The sequence below is a fragment of the Mobula birostris genome, chromosome 9 (assembly GCF_030028105.1).
Source record: "Mobula birostris isolate sMobBir1 chromosome 9, sMobBir1.hap1, whole genome shotgun sequence".
Lineage (NCBI taxonomy): Eukaryota > Metazoa > Chordata > Chondrichthyes > Myliobatiformes > Myliobatidae > Mobula > Mobula birostris.
The window spans coordinates 78,988,887-79,012,057 of NC_092378.1; the positions used below are offsets into that span (position 1 = coordinate 78,988,887).

A 23,171-nucleotide genomic window follows, 5' to 3' on the forward strand; every position below is an offset into this window, starting at 1 on the left:
GTTGGTCCAAGATCCTCAGGGGGGAAATCTCATGTTTTATTACCATCTGAAGTTGCTGGTATCTACTACTTCACATTAACTCAGGTCGTGTTTGTAACACAATAAACCTAGTGCTGTGTTGTCCTGATACATTAGGTTCTGACGGATGGCTTTGCAGAGAACTAGGCGGCAGCAAATCAAACCGAGCACTCTATTCGACGCTGAGCGGAAAGAATTATGCAGGAACAGAGGACAAATCCACCTTGCACTAAAAATGAATGACTCAAGTTCAAAACTGTAACAATCTCAATAGCCTATTTAAATCAACTCTACTTACTTGTAATAGTTATCTGTTCAGTACCACAGGTCAACGTGAATGCTTCAGTATACATGGGACCATGAACCGATGAACATTACCTCAGTTTTTAAAGTTAAAGGTAAATTATTATCAAAGTACGTATATGTCACCATATAGTACCTTGAGATTTATTTTCTTCAAATTCCTAATGAAATATAACTGCTGTTGTGCTTTCTTTGTAACTGTATCAGTATGTTGGTCCCGGGATAAATCTTCAATGATATTGCACCCAGGAACTTCAAAGTACTCACCCTTTTCACTTGTGATCCCTCATTAAGGACTGACATCCTCTTTCTGAATTACACAATAAATTCCTTGATCTTACTGATGTTGACTGCAAGGTTGTTATTTCGACACCACTTAACAAGCTGACCTATCTCGCTCCTATATGCCTCCTTGTCACCATCTGAAATTCTGCCAACAATGGCTGTCACCAGCAGAGTTATGGATGGTGTTTGAGCCATGCTTAGCTACAGTCATGGGTGTAGAGAGAGCAGGGCAGTAGGCTAAGCATGCAGCTTGTGACCAGCAATCAGGAGAAGTTATTTCTGATCTGTACTGACTGTGGTCTCCTGATGAGGAAGTCAAGGACATGTTGCAGAGGGAGGTACAGAGGTCCAGGTTTTGGAGCTTATTGATTAGAACTGAGGGTATGACTGCGTTGAACCCTGAGGTGTAATCAATAACCAGCAGCCTTAAGTAGGTATTACTACAGTTCAGGTGATCCAGGATTGAGGGAAGTGCCAGTGAGGTTATATCTGCTGTAAAGCTATTGTGGCGATAGGCAAATTGCAGTAGGTCCAAGTCCTTGCCTGGGCAGGAAGTGATCAGGCCATGACCAACCTCTCAAAGCACTTCATCACAGTAGATGTGAGTGCAACTGGGCCATAGTTGTTGAAGGGTAATAACTGTTCTTGAACCTGGTGGTGTGGAACCAAAGTCTCCTCTATCTCCTTCCCGATGGCAACAATGAAAAGAGAGCATGGTTTGTATGTAGGAGTTCCTCTTGCACTATTTATTTTTTGTATTTCTATGTAGTAAATTATAGCAACTTTATACTATATAAAATTATCGTAACTTTGTTATGTATTACACTACTACTACTACTACTGCAAAACAAATTTCACAACATGTCAGTGATAATAAACCTAATTTCATTTCAGAATTTTTACAGGTGAAGCACATTTGGAAATAAAAAGGAGTAGGTTAGAGAAGGGGAAGGACCAAATATTGGCAGCAGAAGCTTCGCTGCCCATCAACTCCCACTCCATGGCCAATACACCCAACACCCAACAGCCTGCAGACACTTGGGGCATGGGAGGAGACTGCAGCGCACTACCAGAGGACTGTGCAAAGTCCTGGCCAATGGCCACTCTACCAGCTAACACCCTCTGCCTACTCATCCTGAATTGTTGTCTCGGAGAGGTCCAAAATTAGTGTATAAGAAAGGATGTGCTGGCATTGGAGAAGGTCCACAGGAAGCTCATGAGAATGATCTCAGGAATGAAAGAGTTAACATACAGCTCTGGGCCTGTACTTGCTGGAGTTTATAAGAATGAGAGGAGATCTCATTGAAACCTAGATAGAGTGAATGTGGACAAGATGTTTCTTATTGTGGCAAAATCTGGGACCAAGGGCACAGCCTCAAAAGAGAAGGATGTCCTTTAGAACAGAAGTCAGGAGGAATTTCTTTAGCCAGAGGTTGGTGTACCTGTGGAATTCATTACCACAGACAACTGTGGAGACTAACTTGCTTAGTTCAATGCAACGTATTTCCTCCCACAAACTCATCAGCTCTGCTGGTTATCGGAGCAACTCCCTTGGCTACAGTTTTAGTGGCCAACAAACAAGACCAATATGGTTTCTGAAAGTGGGAGGGATTGTGCTATGTGCAGAGCATTCCAACTGGCTGCATCACAGTCTGGTATGGCAGTGCCACTGCACACTGTCACAAGGGGCTGCAGAGGGCTGTAGACACAGCTAGCTCCATCTCGGGCACAACCATTGAGAACATCTTCAAGAACTGGTGGCTCAAGAAAGCAACATCACCATTTGGGACATGCCCTCTTCAGATTCTTACCATCGGTGAGGAAACAAAGGAGACTGAATAGTTAACGACCAGCTTCTCCATCAAATTTCTGAAAAGTCCATAAACCCATGAACCTTACCATGTCACACATTTTTATTTGAACTATTTATGTATTTTCTAATTTAAAGTAATTTCTATGTTGCTGCTTTGTACTGTTACTGTAAAACAACAAATTTCAAGGACACGAGAAAGTCTGCAGATGCTGGAAATTCAGAACAACATACTCACAATAATGGAGGAACTCAGCAAATCAGGCTGCATCTATGGAAATGAATAGACAGTTGACGTTTCGGGCCAAGAACCTTCTTCAGAACAGAGAAAGAAGGGGGAAGATGCCAGAATAAAAAGGTGGGTGGGGAAAGAGGCTAGCTGGAAGGTGATAGCTGAAGCCAGGTGGTTGGGAAAAGAGGAGGCCATGGACCAACACGTTGGAACAGGAATCAAAATTAATGTTTGGACACCTAGAAGTCCTGCTCAAGGTAGACGGTGCGGAGGTGCTCAGTGACTTATTCATGTGACAAATGTGACATGAAATTTGAAACAAACTGCACGTCACATAAGTCAAAACGCTGGTGAACACAGCAGGCCAGGCAGCTTCTCTAGGAAGAGGTACAGTCGACGTTTCAGGCCGAGACCCTTCGTCAGGACTAACTGAAAGAAGAGACAGTAAGAGCTCCAAAAGTGGAAGGGGGAGGGGGAGATCCGAAATGATAGGAGAAGACAGGAGGGGGAGGAATGGAGCCAAGAGCTGGAAAGTTGATTGGCAAGCAGGATTGGGAGAGGATCATGGGACAGGAAGCCTAGGGAGAAAGAATGCTCCTCTTGCAGGATGTGGGAAGTCAGGGATCCCTCCGGTGTCCCTGACAACGACACCTGCAAGAAGTGCATCCAGCTGCAGCTCCTGACAAACTGCGTTAGGGAACTGGAGCAGGAGCTGGATGACCTGCGGATCATTCGGGAGCATGAGGAGATTATAGATCGTAGCTACAGGGAGGTAGTTACGCCAAAGGAGCAGAGCACAGGAAATTGGGTCACTGTCAGGCGAGGGAAGAGGAAAGGGCAGGCAGAGCAGGGTTCCCCTGTGGCCATTCCCCTCAACAACAAGTATACCACATTGGATACTGTTGGGGGGGATGACTTACCTGGGACTAGCTGCAGTAGCCGGATCTCTGGCACTGAGTCTGGCTCTGCAGTGCAGAAGGGAGGGTGGAAAAAGAGGAGAGCGGTAGCGATAGGGGACTCGATAGTTAGAGGTGCAGATAGAAGGTTCTGTGGTCTGAGAATCCAGGATGGTTTGTTGCCTCCCGGGTGCCAGGGTCAAGGATGTCTCTGATCGATTGCATGACATTCTGAAGTGGGAGGGTGACCAGCCAGATGTCGTGGTGCACATCGGTACCAATGACATAGCAAGGAAGAGTGAAGAGGTCCTGGACAGTGAGTATAGAGAGCTTGGTAGGAAGTTGAAAAGCAAGACCTCAAGGGTGGTAATCTCAGGATTGCTACCTGTGCTACGTGCCAGTGAGGGTAAGAATAGGATGCTCTGGAGGATGAACAAGTGGCTGAGGAACTAGTGTAGGGGGCAGGGTTTCAGATTTCAGGATCATTGGGACCTCTTCTGGGGCAGGTGGGACCTGTACAAGAGAGACGGGTTACACTTGAACCACAGGGGGACCAATATCCTTTCAGGGAGGTTTGTAAGTGCTTTTGGGGAGGCTTTAAACTAGATTTGCAGGGGGATGGGAAGCAGAGTGCCAGAGCTGACAGTGTGGCTGGGGTGAAAATAAATGATATTGAAAGTTTAAGCAAATCCGCTGATAGAAAGGTTGTGAGTGGTGGTAAAAATCTTCTGAGGTGTATATATTTCAATGCTAGAAGTATTGCAGGGAAGGCGGATAAGTTGAGGGCGTGGATTGACACGTGGAATTATGATGTTGTAGCAATTAGTGAAACTTGGCTACAGGAGGGGCAGGACTAACAGCTTAATATTCCAGGGTTCCGATGTTTCAGATGTGATCGAGGCAGAGGAATGAAAGGTGGGGGAGTAGCATTGCTTGTTAGGGAAAATATTACAGCAGTGCTCAGGCAGGACAGATTAGAGGGCTTGTCTACTGAGTCCTTATGGGTGGAGCTGAGAAACAGGAAAGGTATGGCCACATTAGTGGGATTGTATTACAGACCACCCAATAGTCAACGAGACTTGGAAGAGCAAATCTGCAGAGAGATAGCAGGCAACTGCAGGAAACATAAAGTTGTGGTGGTAGGGGATTTTAATTTTCCATACATTGATTGGGACTCCCATACTGTTAGGGGTCTAGATGGTTTAGAGTTTGTAAAATGTGTTCAGGAAAGTTTTCTAAATCAGTATATAGAGGGACCAACTAGAGGGGATGCAATATTGGTTCTCCTGTTAGGAAACGAATTAAGGCAAGTGACAGAAGTCACTTTGGTTCCAGTGATCATAACACCATTAGTTTCAATTTGATCATGGACAAGGATAGATCTGGTCCTAGGGTTGAGGTTCTGAACTGGAAGAAGGCCAAATTTGAAGAAATGAGAAAGGATCTAAAAAGCGTGGATTGGGACAGGTTGTTCTCTGGCAAAGATGTGATTGGTAGGTGGGAAGCCTTCAAAGGGGAAATTTTGAGAGTGCAGAGTTTGTATGTTCCTGTCAGGATTAAAGGCAAATTGAATAGGAATAAGGAACCTTGGTTCTCAAGGAATATTGCAACTCTGATAAAGAAGAAGAGGGAGTTGTATGAAATGTATAGGAAACAGGGGGTAAATCAGGTGCTTGAGGAGTATAAGAAGTGCAAGAAAATACTTGAGAAAGAAATCAGGAGGGCAAAAAGAAGACATGAGGTTGCCTTGGCAGACAAAGTGAAGGATAATCCAAAGAGCTTTTACAAGTATATTAAGAGCAAAAGGATTGTAAGGGATAAAATTGGTCCTCTTGAAGATCAGAGTGGTCGGCTTTGTGCGGAACCAAAGGAAATGGGGAAGATCTTAAATAGGTTTTTTGCGTCTGTATTTACTAAGGAAGCTGGCATGGAATCTATGGAATTGAGGGAATCAAGTAGTGAGACCATGGAAACTGTACAGATTGAAAAGGAGGAGGTGCTTGCTATCCTGAGGAAGATTAAAGTGGATAAACCCCCGGAACCTGACAGAGTGTTCCCTCGGACCTTGAAGGAGACTAGTGTTGAAATTGCGGGGGCCCTGGCAGAAATATTTAAAATGTCGCTGTCTACAGGTGAAGTGCCGGAGGATTGGAGAGTGGCTCATGTTGTTCTGTTGTTTAAAAAAGGATCGAAAAGTAATCCGGGAAATTATAGGCCGGTGAGTTCAACGTCAGTAGTAGGTAAGTTATTGGAGGGAGTACTAAGAGACAGAATCTACAAGCATTTGGATAGACAGGGGCTTATTAGGGAGAGTCAACATGGCTTTGTGCGTGGTAGGTCATGTTTGACCAACCTGTTGGGAGTTTTTCGAGGAGGTTACCAGGAAAGTGGATGAAGGGAAGGCAGTGGATATTGTCTACATGGACTTCAGTAAGGCCTTTGACAAGGTCCCGCATGGGAGGTTAGTTAGGAAAATTCAGTCGCTAGGTATACAGGGAGAGGTGGTAAATTGGATTAGACATTGGCTCGATGGAAAAAGCCAGAGAGTGGTGGTAGAGAATTGCTTCTCTGAGTGGAGGCCTGTGACTAGTGGTGTGCCACAGGGATCAGTGCTGGGTCCATTGTTATTTGTCATCTATATCAATGATCTGGATGATAATGTGGTAAATTGGATCAGCAAGTTTGCTGATGATACAAAGATTGGAGGTGTAGTAGACAGTAAGGAAGGTTTTCAGAGCCTGCAGAGGGACTTGGACCAGCTGGAAAAATGGGCTGAAAAATGGCAGATGGAGTTTAATACTGACAAGTGTGTGGTATTGCACGTTGGAAGGACAAACCAACGTAGAACATACAGGGTTAATGGTAAGGCACTGAGTAGTGCAGTGGAACAGAGGGATCTGGTTTTACAGATACAAAATTCCCTAAAAGTGTCGTCATAGGTAGATAGGGTCGTAAAGAGAGCTGTTGGTACATTGGCCTTTATTAATCGAAGTATTGAGTATAAGAGCTGGAATGTTATGATGAGGTTGTATAAGGCATTGGTGAGGCCGAATCTGGAGTATTGTGTTCAGTTTTGGTCACCAAATTATAGGAAGGATATAAATAAGGTTGAAAGAGTGCAGAGAAGGTTTACAAGGATGTTGCCGGGACTTGAGAAACTCAGTTACAGAGAAAGGTTGAATAGGTTTGAATAGGTTAGGACTTTATTCCCTGGAGTGTAGAAGAATGAGGGGAGATTTGATAGAGGTATATAAAATTATGATGGGTATAGATAGAGTGAATGCAAGCAGGCTTTTTCCACTGAGGCAAGGGGAGAAAAAAACCAGAGGACATGGGTTAAGGGTGAGGGGGGGAAGTTTAAAGGGAACATTAGGGGGGGGCTTCTTCACACAGAGAGTGGTGGGAGTATGGAATGAGCTACCAGACGAGGTGGTAAATGCGGGTTCTTTTTTAACATTTCAGAATAAATTGGACAGCTACATGGATGGGAGGTGTATGGAGGGATATGGTCCGTGTGCAGGTCAGTGGGACTAGGCAGAAAATGGTTCGGCACAGCCAAGAAGGGCCAAAGGGCCTGTTTCTGTGCTGTAGTTTCTATGGTTCTATGGTTCTAAAGGGGGAGGGGAGCATCAGAGGAAGATATAGTGAGAGGGACAGAGGGAGAAAAAAAGAGAAAGAAAGGGGAAAAAAAATAAAAAATAATAAATAAAGAAATAAGGGATGAGGTAAGAAGGGTAAGAGGGGCATTAACGGAATCAATGTTCATGCCATCAGGTTGGAGGCTACCCAGACGGAATATAAGGTGTTGTTCCTCCAACCTGAGTGTGGCTTCATCTTTACAGTAGAGGAGGCCGTGGATAGACATATCAGAATGGGAATGGGATGTGGAATTAAAATATGTGGCCACTGGGAGATCCTGCTTTCTCCGGCGGACAGAGCGTAGGTGCTCAGCGAAACGATCTCCCAGTCCGCGTCGGGTCTCGCCAATATATAGAAGGCCACATCGGGAGCACCGGACGCAGTATATCACCCCAGCCGACTCACAGGTGATGTGCCGCCTCACCTGGAAGGACTGTCTGGGGCCTGAGTGGTGGTGAGGGAGGAATTGTAGGGGCATGTGTAGCACTTGTTCCGCTTACAAGGATAAGTGCCAGGAGGGAGATCAGTGGGGAGGGGTTGGGGGGACGAATGCACATGCGAGTCGCGTAGGGAGCAATCCCTGCGGAATGCAGAGAGAGGGGGGGAGGGAAAGATGTGCTTAGTTGTGGGATCCTGTTGGAGGTTGCGGAAGTTACGGAGAATTATATGTTGGAGGCTGGTGGGGTAGTAGGTGAGGGGAACCCTATTCCTAGTGGGGTGGCGGGAGGATGGAGTGACAGCAGATGTACGTGAAATGGGGGAGATGCGTTTGAGAGCAGAGTTGATAGTGGAGGAAGGGAAGCCCCTTTCTTTAAAAAAGGAAGACATCTCCTTCGTCCTAGAATGAAAAGCCTCATCCTGAGAGCAGATGCGGTGGAGACGAAGGAATTGCGAGAAGGGAACGGCATTTTTGCAAGAGATAGGGTGGGAAGAGGAATAGTCCAGGTAGCTGTGAGAGTCCGTAGGCTTATAGTAGACATCAGTCGATAAGCTGTCTCCAGAGACAGAGAGAGAAAGATCTAGAAAGGGAAGATCTAGAAAGGGAAGGGAGGTGTCAGAAATGGACCAGGTAAACTTGAGGGCAGGATGAAAGTTGGAGGCAAAGTTAATGAAGTCAACGAGCTCAGCATACGCTCTACATCCCATTCCCATTCTGATATGTCCATCCATAGCCTCCTCTACAGTCAAGATGAAGCCACACTCAGGTTCGAGGAACACCACCTTATTTTCTGTCTGGGTCACCTCCAACCTGATGGAGGCTACCCAGACAGACATTGACTTCTCTAATTTCCATTAATGCTGCTCCTCCCCTTCTTATCCCATCCCTTATTTATTTATTTATTCCCCCCTTTCTTTCTCTTTTTTCTCCCTCTGTCCCTCTCACTACATCTTCCTCTGATGCACCTCTCCCCCTTTCTTTCTCCCAAGGCCTCCCATCCCATGATCCTCTCCCCAGCCTGGGGTGTATGGGGTGTCAGGGAGGAGTAGCACTTCTGGTGGGGGAACATGTCACATCCTTTTTAAGGCGGTTAGTCCACCTTTGGTCCCCACCTGGCACTCAGCTCTCACCTGTGGCTCCCGGTAGCTGTTTGCATGCGACAGCGGCCACACCCTGGGCAACGGCTTTGACAAGCCGGCTAAGCCAGGTGAGGGTAGCCGACGGGTCTCAAATCCTCGGTGAGATAGGGAGTTGTCTCTCCCAGCAGGTGAAAACAGACTCTGGCGGACTGAGCGGACGAGACCAATAGAAGGTCCAACGGTCAAGAAGGCGGTCTCTGCAAGCGTTGTGGAACGTGTAGAGCAGGACAAGACACAGAAGACGTCCTGGTCATCCACTGCACCTAGTCCCATCTCCAGCTGTCTCGACTCTGTCTTGCCACTGGATCCAGATGGGAATTGGGAAGATAGAGTGAGGCTGACGCTGCGCAACTCCCCCTCACTTAAAGCCAAATCAAGCGCTAGTCTCCACACCATCATTCTGTCAAGGTCTTCAATCGACGATAATGATGGACGAACAACATCCCTTTTGCCAATCAACTTTCCAGCTCTTAGCTCCATCCCTCCCCCTCCTGTCTTCTCCTATCATTTCGGACCTCCCCCTCCCCCTCCCACTTTCAAATCTCTTACTATCTCTTCTTTCAGTTAGTCCTGTCAAAGGGTCTCGGCCCGAAACGTCGACTGTACCTCTTCCTAGAGATGCTGCCTGGCCTGCTGCGTTCACCAGCATTTTTTGTGTGTGTTGCTTGAATTTCCAGCATTTGCAGATTTCCTCGTGTTTGTGTCACATAAGTCAGTGATAATAACCCCTGATTCTGACTCTATGCAGACACAGAGAGATCATACAAACTTTCTGAAGGCCATACTGGAGGGTCAGGAATAAGCTTGTCACTGGAGCCGAAAGACAGCAGCTGTACACTGTGCAGCACCCAGGTCCATTGCTCATTCCGTGGTGGTCCCTACAACCATCCCCCTCCCTGGCCAAACTTTCATACACCCTGCCTTAAACTCTAATGGGGTTCAGCATCAAACCTTGCCTGAAAGCGGACAATGTCGCCCATTGCCAGGCTGCACTAAAAGCGCTATGTGAATGCAGGCTGTCGTTGTCTGGAACACTTTCGAAGACACACACCGTGCTTGAAAGCAAACTAACTGCTTGTGAAAAGGTGTCCGTTTACAAAGTCTAAAGTTAGCCTGACTTTAAGAGTAAGGTTGGGTGTAGGGTGGCTACATTCTAGAAAGAGGGTAGATCACATCCATCATTCCATGGAACTGAAACCAGGCTCAATTTTCCAGGAAAGTCACCAGCTTATAGCATTCCCAACTCCAACTCCATCCCCAGGGCATCAGACTTAATACATGTGTAAGAGGTTCTTCTTTCATGTCACTTGCTAAGGCTAATAAAATGACTTCTCTGTAATGTTAACTGCTAATGTAAGGGGATCTCTGTAGCAGCATGTTTGGGTTATAATTAGTGATAACGGGACTTGCATTCATTTGCTAACCAATTGGGACATGTTATTTTTTTGTTGTGTATCTGAAAGCTGTTTGCGCGGGACTTGGTCAGAATGCGTCATGGGGATGAAGAGAGAAGACGCACATGAAGAGATGTTGTGAGCTGGCTATCGGAGTGGACCCTGAGTGGGGGCTCGGGACCTGCGGAGTTCGAAGGAAATCGAATGGTGGACCAAGGATACTGCGTGAGCTCCAACAAGTTATTCATACACGAAATGTCTAATTATTATTCTTGGCGCCTTTTTATTTTATATTTTGGTTCTCTACTAATCCCATAGTTCGAGTAAGAGTTAGAAAATCTTAATTATTTAACCACATCCTGTGTACAGCTTGTCATTACGGGGTACCGATTTAAAACAGGGGACACATCGCACAGCATTCACCCAAATGAGAGTTCTAAGGTTGGCCGGGCAGGGGGTTACCACCCCAAGATCATGCCACTAGGCAAAGCGAGTGTTACACACGCAATTCCACTCTCTCATCACAGAACGTTGTGACTTCAGGGAGAGGATTTTGTGCTAATGTGTGCTTGTCATGTCCCAGTCAACATTCTCAGTGAAGATGCTAATTTTCCCATTATATTCCAGCGCCAAAGGCAAGTCCAGCCGTGATTTATTTGTTTATTAATTCCATTCACGAGACAGCATAGTGGCAGGTCCTTCAGGCCCAATGAGCCTGTGTTGCTCAATACAATTTGGTGCTGGGGGCAGCCCACAAGTGTCACCACACCTCCGGTACCAACACAGCATATCCACAACTCACTAACCCTAACCCACAAGCCCTTGTAACATGGGAGTAAACGCACAAACTCACAGGGAGACAGCATTCGAAAGGCAGAGTTTGGGAATGGTTGAGGAAACGTGTATTAAAAAAGGACGGTAAAAGTGAGAGGGAGTGAGAGTGGGGGGGAGAGACAGAGAGAGAGAGAGAGTCGGGGAGAGTGGGGAGAGAGAGGGGAGAGTGGGGAAGAGAAAGGGGGAGTGGGAGAGAGAGGGAGGGAGAGGGGGTAGTGGGAGAGAGAGGGAGGGAGGGAGAGAGAGTGTGGGAGTGGGAGTGGGAGTGGAGGGGGAGGGGGAGGGGAGAGGGGAGAGAGAGGGGGGGGAGAGAGAGGGTGGGAGAGAGAGTGGGAGAGAGAGTGGGAGAGAGAGTGGGAGAGAGAGTGGGAAAGAGAGTGGGAAAGAGAGTGGGAAAGAGAGTGGGAGAGACGACGATTCCATTAAGTTAACTCCTCTACAGCCAATTGGATTTCCAAATCCAGTCAGATATTTTCACATTGAAGTCCACTGCTAAGCCACATGCTCACAATTGTATTCAGACTTTGCATGTTTGAAATAACTGCAGCAAACATGATACATAGATTCTTTAGGTGTCAATAAAATCATGAGATATACAGAGGATGTTTATCTTTAACAAAATAACACCTGAGTAAATCTGCCTCCTTCACAATACTTCAATGATTCAGTAGGTTTTATTTGTGGGTCTGCCACATCATTGTCAGAGAGACTGGAAGTAATGTCTTACCAGGCAATGAACCTGGTCAAGAGACAGATCTCTCAGTGGGTGAGCATTTCAGAGACAGCAACCACAACTCCCTGACTTCATGCATGGTCTTGGACTCGGATACCAGCAGACAGTATGGGAAAGTACTGAACTCAGGGAGGACAAATTACGATGCTATTAGGCAGGAACTTGGGAGTGTAAATAGAGAAATTTACAGGGAAATGTACAACAGAATCGTTTAGGGAGCATTTTCATGGGGTTCTGGATGGGTTTGTTCCATTGAGACAGGGAGAGGTAATGGAACCATGCTTGACAAGGGAGGTGGAACACCTAATCAAGAGAAAAAAGGAGGCAAGGATCAGACAGTGCTCTTCGGAGTTAAAGTCAGTCAACAAGGAGCATAACATAGAAACATAGAAAACTTACAGCACAATACAGGCCCTTCGGCCCACAATACCGTGCCGAACATGTCCTTACTTAGAAATTACCTAAGGTTACCCATAACCCTCTATTTTTCTAAGCTCCATGTACCTATCCAGGAGTCTCTTAAAAGACCCTATCGTATCCTCCTCCACCACCGTAGCCGGCAGCCCATTCCACGCACTCAGTACTCTCTGCGTAAAAAAACTTACCCCTGACATCTCCTCTGTATCTGCTTCTAAGCACCTTAAAACTGTGCCCTCCCATGCTAGCCATTTTAGCCCTGGGAAAAAGCCTCTGACTATCCACACGATCAATGCCTCTCATCATCTTATACACCTCTATCAGTTCACCTCTCACCCTCAGTCGCTCCAAGGAGAAAAGGCCGAGTTCACTCAACCTATTCTCATAAGGCATGCTCCCCAATCCAGGCAACATCCTTGTAAATCTCCTCTGCACCTTTTCTATGGTCTCCACATCCTTCCTGCAGTGAAGTGACCAGAACTGAGCACAGTACTCCAAGTGGGGTCTGACCAGGGTCCAATATAGCTGTAACATTACCTTTCGGCTCAATCCCACGGTTGATGAAGACCAATGCACCGTATGCCTTCTTAACCACACAGTCAACCTGCGCAGCAGCTTTGAGTGTCCTATGGACTCGGACCCCAAGATCCCTCTGATCCTCCACACTGCCAAGAGTTTTACCATTAATACTATATTCTGCCATCATACTTGACCTACCAAAATGAACCATCTCACACTTATCTGGGTTGAACTCCATCTGCCACTTCTCAGCCCAGTTTTGCATCCTATCAATATCCCACTGTAACCTCTGACAGCCCTCCACACTATCCACAACACCCCCAACCTTTGTGTCATCAGCAAACTTACTAACCCATCCCTCCATTTCCTCATCCAGGTCATTTATAAAAATCACGAAGATGAAGGGTCCCAGAACCTGAGGCACACCACTGGTCACCAAATTCCATGCAGAATATGACCCATCTACAACCACTCTTTGCCTTCTGCGGGCAAGCTAATTCTGGATCCACAAAGCAAGGTCCCCTTGGATCCCATACCTCCTTACTTTCTCAATAAGCCTTGTATGGGGTACCTTCTCAAATGCCTTGCTGAAATCCATATTCACTACACCTACTACTCTACTTTCATCAACGTGTTTAGTCACATCCTCAAAAAATTCAATCAGGCTCGTAAAGCCTGCCTTTGACAAAGCCATGCTGTCTATTCCTAATCATATTATGCCTCTCCAAATGTTCATAAATCCTGCCTTTCAGGATCTTTTCCACCAACTTACCAACCACTGAATTAAGACTCACTGGTCTATAATTTCCTGGGCTATCTCTACTTGAGAATCTACTTAAGTCCATAAGAATGGACTTTGGAGAGCTAGGAGGAGGATGAGAAGGCCTTGATGAGTACATGAACGTGAAGAGGATGACTTGAGTAAGGGTAGGACTGATCTGGGATTTATAAAAAGGAAACACCCCTCCTGTTGGAGGAGGTACTTCATGAACACCTTGCTTCAGTATTCACCAGTGAGGGGGGTCTTGATGAATGTGAGGTCAGCTAATATGCTGCAACATGACGACGGTACGAAAGAGGATTTCAAAGTTCAAAGTAGATTTATTATCAAAGTATATACTATATACTATACTCTATACAACATTGAGATTTGTCTCCTTTCGGGGGCAGGGGGATCATCGACTCAAGACTATGAGAGGCCTGCGTCAGGCATTTTCGTGCCTTACAAAGTGCAGATTGGAAGTCTGTGTGGGACATCACTCCTCGCACAGACACTGGAGCAACGTGTGGTTAAGTGCCTTGCTCAAGGACGCAAACACACTGCCACAGCTGAGGCTCGAACTAGCGACCTCCATCCCGACACCCTGACCTTTTCAATCTGGCCTGGCACTTAAATTGGCTAAACAGCGGTCATTCCTCACTCTCGGACGCGAGCCCTGCTGGAACTTTTGAAAAAACGTTAGGATCCACTGGCCACAAGAATAGTACCAGAAGAATGGAGAATAGCAAATGTTATTCCTTTGTTCAAGAAAGGTAATAGGGTTAATCCTGAGAATTATAGCCTTATATCAGTGGTGGGCAAACTATTGGAGAGGATTATTAGAGACAGAATTTAGAAGCATTTGGAGAAGCATAGTCTTACTAGTCAGCATAGTTTTGTGAGGTGAAGGTCATACCTCATGAGCTAGACTGTCTTCTTCAAACAGGTGACAAAACAAATTGATGAAGGTAGAGCAGTGGATGTGATGTACATGGATTTTAGTCAGGCTTTCAATAAGGTTCCCTATGGAAAGGTAGGAGACGTGATCTAAGAAAACCTGGCTGTGTGGATTCAGAACGGGCTTGCCCATAGAAGGAAGAAGGTGGTTGTAGATGAAGAGTATTGGGCTTGGAGGTCAGTGACCAGTGGTGTTCTTCATGGATCTGCTCTGGGAGGTAGAAGGGTGGGTCAGTAAGTCTGCAGATGACACAAAGCTTGGTGGAGTTGTGGATAGTGCAGAAGCTTGTTGTAGGGTAAAACAGGACATCAACAGGATGCAGAGCTGGGCTGAGAAGTGTGAAAACACACACTTTAGTATATCGAACTTGAAATCAGATACAGGGCTAAAGGCAGGATTCTAAACATAGTCCACATCCATAGATCCCCCAAAGTTGCTGTACAAGTTGATAGGGTGGTTTAAAAAGGCGTATCCTGTGTTGGTCTTTAAATAGTCTGGGGTTGAGTTTAAGAGCCGTGAGGTAATGTTGCAGCTCTATAAAATCCCAGTTAGACCACATTTGGAGTATTGTGCTCAATTTTGGTCACCTCATTATAGAAAGGATGTGGAAGCTTTCGAGAGGGTGAAGAGGACATCTACCATGATGCTGCCTGGATTAGAGAGCATACCTTATGAAGATTGGCCCTAGATTAGAGAGTGTACCTTACGAAGATCGGCCTTCCTTATGAAGATTGGCCCTGGATTAGAGATCGTACCTTATGAAGATTGGCCTTCCTCTCTGGAGCGAAGAAGGATGAGAGTTGACTTGATAAGGGTGTACAAGATGATAAGAGGCACAGATCAAGTGGACAGTCAAGAGACTTTTTTCCCCAAGGCAGAAATTACTAATGGAGACAGAGGGAAGAAGAAAAGAAGAATTTAAACACAATTGGTTTGAGTATAGAGGGTCAGAGTAAATGTTTTTAACATAGAGAGTGGTGGGTGCATGTTATGTCCTGCTAGGGACGGTGGCAGATGAAGATACATTAGGGACACTTAAGAGGCTCTGTAGGCACACAGATGACAGAAAAATGGAGGGCTATGTGTTGGGGGGTGTTGGTACAACATTATTGTGGGCTGAAGGGTCTGTACTGTGTTCTACAAGTCAGGATGCAGCACAAGAATGGGCTGAAACCAGTGAAGACTAACATCATCTGAAACACCAAAGATCTCATTTCTAGACATTATTCTTCCAGCCGGGGAATGGATAAGACCACAAACATTTTTAATTAAGCATCAGATTTGGCTCCATTTGATTTTCAGTGAATCACAATCACTTCCCAGTACCTTAAACTCACAGCCCAGCCAGGCCGCTGTGCCAACAGCCAAGGCAAATTAAAAAATACTGATTCATACACAGGCAGTGACGTACTGCCTCTCCCAAAATAGCTTGGCACAGCTATCTAAGCAGCAGTGGAGACGGATACAACTTACAAAGGAACACTAACGGGAAGTGAGTTGTCATGTGTGGGGTGAATCTGTGCTGATTAATACAAATAACATGGATAAAATGTTGAATAGAAGCATCACAGATATCAGCTTGGAAGAGGATGTGTGTGTGGGGGGCGGGGGGAGACAGAGATAGAGAGAGAGAGGGGCAGAGAGAGAGAGACTGACAGAGGGGGAGGGGATTGAGGGAGATGTGGCTGGGGAAGGGCAAAGTGAGGAATGGGCAGGCAGGGGAGAGGGACGGGGGTGAGGGAGTGGGAGTGCAGGAGAAGGTATTTTGCAAACTCAGCCCTATAGGCTATTAGGAACTGTATACGAAACATCCTGTCCCTGTAACTTCACCTCTGAGACCCCTACATTCCAAGGAATAAAGTCTTAGCCTATCCAACCTCGCGCTAAAACTTAGACACTCTAGTTGTGGCAGCATCCTTTGTAAATCTTCTCTGCGCTCTCCAGCATTAACAACCTGTCAGGTTGTGGACAGAGATTGAATTTGTAGAGGTTGGAAACTGACCCTTCACACAGTTACAGTGAGCCCATTTTATTCTTCCTTCATAACCATCAGTCACACAGATTCCACCAGCTCACCCACCCACACACTTAAGTGTTGCCACACATTCAAGTGCCAACACAGCATTCCCTCAATACTCTGCAGAACACAGAACACAGTAGGTAACAAAGCAACAGCAAATCAAGCCCCTTTCGTCCCTCTGACCCACCCAAACACAGGGAGAGTCCTCCTCCAATTCCAGGACAGATCTCTAATCTCCAGACTTGGTCATTGGGGTTCGTGTGCTCTTTCCAGCTTCAGGCAGACTTTGGATCAGATGTCATTAACCTCAAGATTTGTTTGAATCCAGGGTCACTTTATTCATAAACAGTCGCAGTTTATAAATGAAATGGTCACAGTTTATGAATGAAACATAATAAATATTGCAGCAAAATGAAAAAAGGGAGCTTTCAGCGAGCATGCAATTCAAGGCAGAGTACAAGGTTAACAGTAGGATTCTCAGCAGTGTGGATGAACAGAGAGATCTTGGGGCCGACATCCATAGGTTCATCAAAGCTGCTGGGCAAGATGACAAGGTGGTTAGAAGGTGTATGGTGTGTTAGCCTTCGTTACTTGGGGGATCGAGTTTAAGACCTGCGAGGTAAAGGTGCAGTTCTATATAACCCTGGTAGATACTTATGGTCACCTCATTCTAGGAGAGATATGGACGCTTTGGGGAGGGTGTAGAAGAAACTGCACAGATTACAGATCATATCTCATGAAGATAGGTTGAGAGGTGACTTGACAGAGCTGTACAAGGTGATAAGAGACAAAGATCAAGTGGACAGTCAGAGACTTTTTCCCAGGGCAGAAACAGCTAAAGCGAGAGGGCACAAATTTGTGTTTAGAGAAAAGTACAGGCCAGATATTAGAGGCAAGTTTTTTTTACACAGAGAGTGATATTTGCGTGGAATGCCCCGCCAGGGGTGGTGGTAGAGGGTAGAGGCAGATACATTGGAGGCATCTAAGAAACTCTTAGATCGACACATGGATGAAGCAAAAATGGGAGGATGATGAGGGATGGAGGGATAAGTTGATTTCAGAGTAGGTTAAAAGGTCAGCACAACATTGTGGGCCGATGGACTAAACGTTCTACGTACATTGACAAGGAAAGCATGCTAAGCTCCACCATCTGACAAATAGTTTTCAGCTGACCCAACACCAACCAATTAGTTAAGTAACATGATGCCCAGAGGCTGAAACCCAAGAGCTGATGGGAAGAACTTGCAGACTCCATGCAGACAGTGGCAGTGGGCAGAGGTCAGGATTTAACCTGGGCCACTGGAGATGTGAGTCATCACCTTTATTGGCTGCGCCCCCAAGCCCAGAGTCTTGCTGGAAACAAGGCAGCAATCTGATTAACCAGGGTTAAAACTCAAGCCTGTGCACAGGCACCAAGCTAAGAATCATGCCAGGATTATCATTTAATTGCTCGGCTACTGCTACTAGCTTAAAATTTGGCACTCAAAGCAACCTGGGCACGACTGTTCTGGGCAATGCCACCCATTTCATTGGCTGTCATTCAACTCAAACAATTTAACTGGAATAAAACATCACTTCTTGGGCATCTGAGCATATAGTGATCACATTTGATGGAGCGGGGATCTGGTTAGAAAAGTTTTTGACACACATCAGGGACAAATCAGCTGTTGGAAACACATGCACTGCGGTAAGGGCAAACACAATTAAACACTAGAACCATCTGCTGTTGAGCTGTGAGTAACAGGAAGTAACAAAGCCTGCAGCCCAGGCCAGTGTGCGTCTTTTTTTTAAAAAACGTGCTGAGATTCTAACCAAGTAGAGGGAGCACTACACTTCCTGCGGGAGGCCGAGGTACAGGATGCTGGCTTTTGCTGGTCTCAGCCCCCAGTCCTGCACCACTCCAAACTCACATTCCACACAGGCTCACATGAGTCATATGGTAAAGCCACAGAAGGGCTCGGGGAAGCTCTGGAATTAAAGATCTTGTATGAAATGACACAGTCTAAGAAGAAAGGCAGAGCAGATGGTGGGGTGAGGCAGGGAGGAAGAGGAGGAGGAAGGGAACTGAGGGGGGAAGAGGAGGAAGGGATTTGAGGGGAGAAGAGGAGGAAGGGATTTGAGGGGAGAAGAGGAGGAAGGGATTTGAGGGGAGAAGAGGAGGAAGGGAATTGAGGGGAGAAGAGGAGGAGGGGAATTGAGCAGGGAAAAGGGTCAGAGACGGCAGGGGAGGGGGAGAGGCAGCAGGAGAGGGGGAGAGAGAATGTGAGGCAAGGAGGGAAGGGGAGGGAGGAAATATAAAAGCAGTAAGTAGAGCTATTAATAGGAAGAGGATGAAGGCAACAGGGTTTGAGAGCATAACTTATGCATGTCCAATTATGGTGGCAAGGGACAGCTGACTTGCTGAATCTGCACCAGATGGCAAGCTCTGAAACACAAATGGATTCAAGAAAAAGACATCCAATATTCCCCCCGGGTCAACCAGACTAACAGCAAGGAGCTACCTTCCAAGTAGATGTTGACTTCTGTAACAATCATTTTGGAGCGTACACGATCTGTTCCCAGGTCGGTGCTGAGGTCCACCTGTCTCAACTGATTCACATTCTCTAGGTTGTCAGACTGAGTACCATAACCCGTGAGCAGAACTGGGCCATTTGACCCATCATGCCTGCTCTGTGATTCCCATTCTCCTGACTTCTCCTCGTAATCTTTCAGGGGTTGACTAATCAAGAACCAATCAATCTCCAGTTTAAAGATACCCAATGACTTGCCCTCTATAGCCATCTGTGGCAATGAAATCCAGATTCACCACCTTTAGTTCCTCCTCCTCTCTGTTCTAAAGGGCCAGCCTTGTATTTTGAGGCTGTGCCCTATGGTCCTAGACTCCCCCACTATTGGAAGCATCCTTTTCACATCCACTCTATCCCGGCCTTTCAATATTTGATTTGTTTCAATGAGGTTCTCCCTCATTCATTCATTCAGTTAAACTGTAGTGAGTAGAAGCCCAGAGCCAAAAACGCTCCTCACATGTTAACCCTTTCATTCCCAGGATCACACTCGTAAACCACCTCTAGACCTTCGAAACACAGGAAATTTTGGAATGACTAGGACCTTGTTGGACAGCCTATGGTCTAACCTGCCATTTTATCTCTCACCACAATGGCTCTCTGAGTCTATTTGTAAACCTCCACAAGATACACAACAACACAACTCTAGCACAGCACACCCTGCAAGTCCATTTTCCCCTCTCATCTTCTGCTCCATACTCTTGCCCCCAATATGCCAGGCCACTCTATTCCATCCTACACTCCATGAATTTGTGGTCATCTCCACCATGGGCACAAGCCTTCACAGAACCAAGGATATCTTTAAAAGGCAGCATCCATCATTGAGGGCCCCCACTACCCAGGACATGCCCTCGTCTATTACCACCATCTAAGAGGAGGTACAGGAGCTTGAAGACAAACATTCAACATTTTTGGAACTGTTTCTTCCTCTCCACCATCAGATTTATGAGTGGAACACAACCTCACTATTGCTCCTGGTGTGGCCTCCTGCGTAGATTGGGCATTTTGCCAAGCACCTACACACCTCCCACCAGAAGAACTGGGATCTCCCAGTGGCCACCCACTTTAATTCCACTTCCCATTCCGATATGTCAATCCATGGCTTCCTCTACTGTTGTGATGAAGCTACACTCATTGGAGGAAAAACACCTTATATTCCGTCTGGGTAGACTCCAACCAGATGGCATGAACATTGATTTCTCGAACTTCCAGTAATGGCCGCCCCTCCCACCTTGTCCTTCACCATTCCCCAACTCACTTCTCTCACTTTCTCTCCTTGCCCGCCCATTGCCTCCCTCTGGTGCTCCTCCCCCTTGTTCTTTCTTCCATGGCTTTCTGTTTCTTTCACCTATCAACTTCCCAGCTCTTTATTTCATCCCTCCCCCTCCAAGTTTCACCTATCACCTTGTGTTTCTCCCCTCCCTCCATTTGTGTTTCTCCCTCCCCTCTCCCCACCTCTCTCCCCTCCCCCCCCACCTCCCCTCAGCAATTTTTTTTCCTGTCCTGCTGAAGGGTTTCGGCCCAAAACGTCCACCGTACTCTCTTCCGTGGATTCTGCATGGCCTGCTGAGTTCCTCCAGCATTTTGTGCGTGTTGTTCATTATTTTTGTTATACTTTGGACTTTTTGGTATATATTTATTATAATTTATAGTATATTTTACGTACTGCACTGGTCTGCCACCACAAAACAAATTTCATGACATATTTCAATAATATAATCCCGACTCTGATTCTGCCTAAAGACTGCAACCTCTGTTCCAACTCAAGAGATCATAACCTCTGTACTTCCTGACCTATATTTAACTTGTATCTCAGCACTAAACATATTTGCCTTTGATTTAAAATACTTTGTCTTATCTGATTATGATCAATTGTTCCTGTTCTACACTCACCCCCAGACAACTGACATATTTTTCCCCTCCATCATTCGACTGGGCTTGAGTCTGAGGCTGAGCTATCTCTCTCAGCCAATAACCATCTGAATCCAACCCTAATCCACCCCCACCCCTTCTCCTCCAATGTTCCTCAAAACCTTTGTTCTGCTCCAAAGTTTTGGTCACAGAGTTATACATCATGTGCCTATCTAAGAGCCTCCTAAATATCTCTAATATGTCTACCCTTGTCAGGCTATCCACACATTCACCACTCTCTGTGTAAAGAACTCACCCCTGGCACACCCCCTCCATATATTCCAGCTTCAAATTATACCCCCTTGTATTAACCATTTCTGCCCTGGCAAAATATCTCTGGCTGTCCATTCGATTTATGCCTCTTATTATCTTGTACACCTCTATCAAGTCATCTCTTCACCTCCTTTGTTCCAAAGAGAAGAGCCTTAGCTCACTCAACCTATCTTCATAAGACATGCTCTCTAATCCAGGTAGCATCCTGGTAAATCTCCTATGCACCTTCTCTAAAACATTGGTAGCCTCTGATTAACACAACGCTATTATGGTTCAAGGGCCTTGGAGTTTGGAGCTCAACCCTGGCATCCTTTGTAAGATGTTTCTACATCCCCCTGTGGAATGTGTGGGTTTTCTCCAGCTGCTCTGGTTTCCTCCCACAGACCAAAGACGTACTGGGTAGGTTAAAAGGTCAATGTAAATTGTCCCCTAATTAGGTAAGGGTTTAACCGGGGTTGCTGGGCAACATGTTTTGAAGTGCTGCAAAAGCCTATTATGTTTTTCAAAATAAGTAAATAAGTCCTTCCTATAATGAGGCAACCAGAACTCAACACAATATTCCAATACACAAACAAGAGATTCTGTAAATGCTGGAAATCCAGGGTAACACACACAAAATGTTCGAGGAACTCAGCGAGTCAGGCAGCATCTATGGAGATGAATAAACAGCTGACATTTTGGGCTGAGACCCTTTAATCATTCCAAGTGTGGTCTAACCGGGGTTTTATAGAGCTGCAACATTACTTTGCGGCTCTTAAGCTCAATCGTCCAACTAATGAAGGCCAACACACCATATGACCTCTTAGCAACCCTACTACATTGCTTGGCAACTTTGAAGGATCAATGGACATGGATATAGAGGTGAGGGAAACATTCCACAGAGACTTTCAGGCAGAAATGCTTCAGCACTTGAAGGAATATAAATAGAATGGCTGTGGGGAAAGACAGGGAATATGTGACTGATGGGAGTGCTGAACTTGTACAGACTGAATGGTCACCTCCTAGGTCATAAAGGACCTAAAAAGAAATTCCTCACAACCCAGTAGAACCTCTGAGAAATCAGCAGAGACTTTGACAGATTTCTTCTCAATTTCTTGCAGTTCTTATACGGCTGTGTGAAATTTATTACATTTCAAAGGTATAAGAAATTGAGAAGCATTTGCTTCCGTCTTAATGCTGATAACATCTTCTCAAAGTCTGCTTATTAAACTCTAAACATAGATTTTCCTGAGGGTGATGGCTACTTCAGTTAATGGAATTTAATTTTACTTGCTACAAGACATTTATTCTGTTTTAGTCGTAACTAGGTCACAAGTCACCGCATCAGCTGGGTGTCACTTACTACTGTGGTAACACTCTCACTTCAGAGTTAGAAGGCTGTGGGTTTAAGCTCCTCCTCCAACCTAATTTGGAATACAAAAGACATCCAGGTACTCATACAGCCAGGCCGATATAGACACAATCACAGGCCCATCTTGCATCATGTGGATGTTTACTATTGATGAGAGGACAGCAGAGCGGCACATCTGTAGCAGGAAGATTCCAGAAGAGGTAGTTAAAACTGCCCACACATCGTTGGCACCAATCTACCCACCATCAAGGATATGTATACAAAGGGATGCCGGAGAAAGCCCAGCAACATCACGAAGGAGCCCACCTACCCTGCTTATAAACTGTTTGTCCCTCTTTCATCAGGGAAGAGGCTACGCAGCAGCCACACCAGGACCATCAGACTCAAAAACAGTTACTTCCCTCAAGCTGTCAGTCAGGCTGATCAAAACCTCCACCCAGTAACCCACCCCTCCACCACTACTTTATCATTTCCTGTCAGCGACACCTTGTGTGCAGACACTCCTGGTTAAACACCACTTTATGGGCATACAATGAATGTATATTAATTACCTTATGTATTGGTATTTATTGTGTTATTTATACTTATCATGTTTTTTCTTTCGCTGCACTGGATCCAGATTAGCAATCATTTTGTTCTTTATGCTTGTGTACTGACCAATGACAATAAACTATCT

At 45.8% G+C, this 23,171-nt stretch overlaps 1 long non-coding RNA gene across 11 annotated transcripts in view; it reads right to left on the minus strand.

Moving 5' to 3' along the window:
- The window catches only part of LOC140202845 (uncharacterized), a 151,911-nt gene that overhangs the window by 64,346 nt on the left and 64,394 nt on the right, over positions 1 to 23,171 (minus strand). The gene's annotated exons all lie outside the window — the stretch shown is intronic.